General features: G+C 47.0%; 1 pseudogene; it reads left to right on the top strand.

Annotated features, from left to right (window-relative positions):
- The first annotated feature begins 506 nt into the window (after positions 1-506).
- On the top strand, positions 507-1,850 carry LOC105710181 (transcriptional enhancer factor TEF-4-like; annotated as a pseudogene).
- The last annotated feature ends 2,232 nt before the right edge of the window (positions 1,851-4,082 follow it).

A 4,082-nucleotide genomic window follows, 5' to 3' on the forward strand; every position in this document is an offset into this window, starting at 1 on the left:
GATTTATAATGAAAACTCTTTTATTTATATGTAACAGGAATTTAACTTTATGCAGCAAGTTAAACAATGAACATTTTTGATATCCAAATGGATGCTTTCTTTATCCAAGTAATCAGTGGAGGGGAAAGTCCTAACCTTATTTGAAAAATGTGCAAAATATTTTGTAGTCATTAGACAATTTTAAAAACACATAAGGAATTATCTGAAGTTAAGTGTGGTGAATGAAATGGATGATTGATAGTCATTTGGGGGCAGTAAAGTGGGTAAGAGTAAAAATTAATGAGACAGTCTCCTTAACGTGCTTCAAAAAACAGCTTCTGAAGGCAGTTCCCCTGGAAGAGCTCCAAAGGTGTTCTTGTATGTGGCAGTAAAGACAGACAATACTCCTGACGATTGGTAACCAAGTAATGCTGGATTAAACAGTTACTAATTTGATAATCAAACTTCCCTTGCTGATATAAAAGTTTTTATTTGGCGGCTCCCCAGCCCCTGGCCGGGAGGCCCAGATGGGGGAACCCCGGGCTGGGGCTCCCCTGGATGTTGGCAGCGGCTGGACAGGCAGTGGGGAGGGTACTGGCGGCAGTGAGGGGGCCCGGGGTGACGGGGGCCCGGATGCAGAGGGGGTGTGGAGTTCAGACATTGAGCAGAGCTTCCAGGAGGCCCTGGCCATCTACCCACCCTGCGGCCGCCGGAAAATTATTTTGTCCGATGAAGGCAAGATGTATGGTCGGAACGAACTGATCGCCCGCTACATCAAGCTGAGAACGCGGAAGACCCGAACTCGAAAACAGGTTTCTAGTCACATCCAGGTTTTGGCCCGAAGGAAATCGAGGGAAATACAGTCCAAGTTGAAGGCCCTGAATATGGACCAGGTTTCTAAGGACAAGGCTTTCCAGACAATGGCGACCATGTCCTCTGCCCAGCTCATCTCTGCACCTTCCCTGCAGGCCAAACTGGGTCCCACCGGGCCTCAGTCCTCTGAGCTTTTCCAGTTTTGGTCTGGGGGCTCTGGGCCCCCCCTGGAATGTTCCAGACGTGAAGCCATTCTCACAGACACCGTTCTCCTTGTCACTGACTCCCCCATCTACTGACCTCCCAGGGTACGAGCCCCCCCAAGCCCTCTCACCCCTGCCCCCACCTGCCCCATCACCCCCAGCCTGGCAGGCTCGGGCCCTGGGCACTGCCCGGTTGCAGCTGGTAGAGTTCTCAGCCTTTGTGGAACCGCCGGATGCAGTTGATTCTTACCAGAGGCACCTGTTCGTGCACATCAGCCAGCACTGCCCCAGCCCCGGAGCGCTGCCACTCGAGAGCGTGGACGTCCGGCAGATCTACGACAAATTCCCCGAGAAAAAAGGTGGCCTCCGGGAGCTGTATGATCGTGGGCACCCCCACGCCTTCTTCCTAGTCAAGTTCTGGGCGGACCTGAACTGGGGCCCAAGTGGCGAGGAGGCGGGGGCAGGTGGCAGCAGCAGCAGTGGTGGTTTCTACGGAGTGAGCAGCCAGTATGAGAGGCTGGAACAGGAACCCTCACCTGTTCCTCTAAGGTCTGCTCCTTTGGCAAGCAGGTGGTGGAGAAGGTCGAGACGGAACGGGCCCACCTGGAGGACGGGAGATTTGTGTACCGCCTGCTACGTTCGTCCATGTGCGAGTACCTGGTGAATTTCTTGCACAAGTTCCGGCAGCTGCCTGAGCGATACATGATGAACAGCGTCCTGGAGAACTTCACTATCCTCCAGGTGGTGACAAACAGAGACACCCAGGAACTGCTGCTGTGCACCACCTATGTCTTCAAGGTCTCCACCAGTGACCGTGGGGCCCAGCACCACATTTACCACCTGGTCAGGGACTGATAAGGGACCCCAGAACTGGCTCAACCCCAGAACTGGCTCACCCCCAGAACACCTTCCTCCCAGGGAAGGTCCTCCAGCTCACCTCATGCTTCTTATTTGGGGAGGGGGCTGTGATGTGAAGGGGTTGACATCAGAGGCCTAAGCAACTGGGGCGGTCCTTCCTTAATAGGGGCCCCTATTCGTTAGAGGGGCCCCCAAAACTTGGAGAGTTGGACAGGCTGGGACTGAGGAAAGGATAAACCCCGGTATTGGGACCTCACAGTGGGTGTCTGATAGGACAGATCACTCCAGAGTATCAGGGATTGTGGGGACAGGTGTGAGACAACCCCCAGGTACAGCACTGGCTTCTCAGCCCCTGGCAGGGCCCCCCTACACTCCTCTGCATGTCTTAGAGGGCCCTAGTTACACATTTGCTTGTCCCCTTTACTTTTTCCCAGCCACCCCTCCCCCTGAAATTTCTGCCTTTCCCTCCCAACCCCACTCCATGACCTGTGAGATCACAAAGTGATGATTAACCCTTTCTGTGCAGGAGCAGAGCCAGGTGGGCCCTGAAAGTATTTTTTTTTTAATATAATGAGATATTTATAAGTGGGTGCTAGGGGCTTGACTTTATCTCAGCTGCACAAGCAGTCGGGTGAAGCTTTCTAATCTCATTCCCCCTCCTTCTAAGTGAGCCACAAGCTACTCTTTCCTCCCTCCCCTCTCAAAGTTTGGTTTGTGTTCTGACAGAGGATAAAGCTATTTTACCAAAAAAAAAAAAAAAAGTTTTTATTTCTTCTTGGTTTAATCACTCCTAATTTGTCTCCATGCAAGGAGAGCCAGACTTAAGGTAGGATCCACTCATTTACTGAATGATTGTTTATTGAGTGCCTTCTCTGTGCCGGGCAGTAGGAGTAAGATGAGAAACACTGTGGACTTTGTCCCTGTCCTCACACATTTATGGTAAGAGGTTGTGGGGTCAGGGCATGGAAAAAACAAAACACAAATCTTTAAGACAAACCGATTGGAAACTACTGCTATTGGTTAAATACGCCCACATTCTGAGATAATGTTTACTTTCCCGAAGCATCATCTTGATAACATGATAGCCCCAGGAAGTGTTAGGGAGTGCACTACTGAAACGTGGCAGGTCTGGTGCCTCTACAATGTTTGTGTTGCTCGTGGCCTTTGTACATGAATGCGTTTGCCCATGTGGCCAGTCAAAAAATGATCTGGTTGACCTGTTTTTCCGAAAGACCTTTGACCAAATCTTTGATAAACAAACAGAGAATCATGTTTTCAAGCAAGATCTACTTGCAAGCAAAGTTCTATAGTGTAGTCAGGGAGGTCTCTATGAAGTAATGAAATCTGGCAAAGATCTGAAGGATGAGTAGAAAATAGTCTGGTCATGAGCTAGGGGAAGATATTTACAGGCAGGAGTAGCATACGGAATAAAGAATAATTTGACTTTAATAAATTTCAGATGGTAAAAAGTTTCCAAAGTTCAAAATAGAAACATAACATCACATGATATTAGAAAATCTCATTACTTTACTTTAGCCTGGCCAGAAATGTGTCAAGAGGAGGACTTCAAAGAGGCAGATTTCATCTCTCTGGCCTGTAAACAAAATGCCCAAAACACTTCCCTAAGGCGTGAAGTCAGTTTGTAATTACTCTTTTGTCATCTCAGATGAATTTCCAAACTTTAGTAACATAGTAAAACTTTTTTTGGCCTTTGTAAATAAATACTATGAAACTTGGTTCAAAAGATAAAGTAAAGAGCAACTGAGGTCTTCAAAACATCACATATCTAGAAGGTATTAGCAAATGTCCATTTTTTTTTTTAAAGCACAAGGCATAAAATCAATAAACCAATGGCATGCTAAAGTGAGGCAGTAAAAAGAGGCAATTCAGACCAGATGCTGTAATTCATAAACAAGGATGTCATTTGGGAAAAGGGATGGAGTGTCTAAAGAAGTTAACTTGCAGTCTTTCTCCTTCCATCTCTTCCCAATTCAAGTAACCTTACTTCTCTGGGTCATTTAACTGTGGCTAAAACACACACACACACGTATATATATTTATATATAAAATATGCTCTTTACTTATAGTCACAGCTAAATGGTGAATGAAGTGGATGCTTGACCTGTGTGCATAGCACACAGCGTTGATATTTGATATTTGATGAAATATCAATGCTCTCAGAATAAATAAATATATATACACACACACATATATGTATATTTCTTTTGT

Source organism: Aotus nancymaae, unplaced genomic scaffold (assembly GCF_030222135.1).
Source record: "Aotus nancymaae isolate 86718 unplaced genomic scaffold, 86718_ANA_hifiasm-v0.15.2.pri h1tg000007l, whole genome shotgun sequence".
NCBI classification, from domain to species: domain Eukaryota; kingdom Metazoa; phylum Chordata; class Mammalia; order Primates; family Aotidae; genus Aotus; species Aotus nancymaae.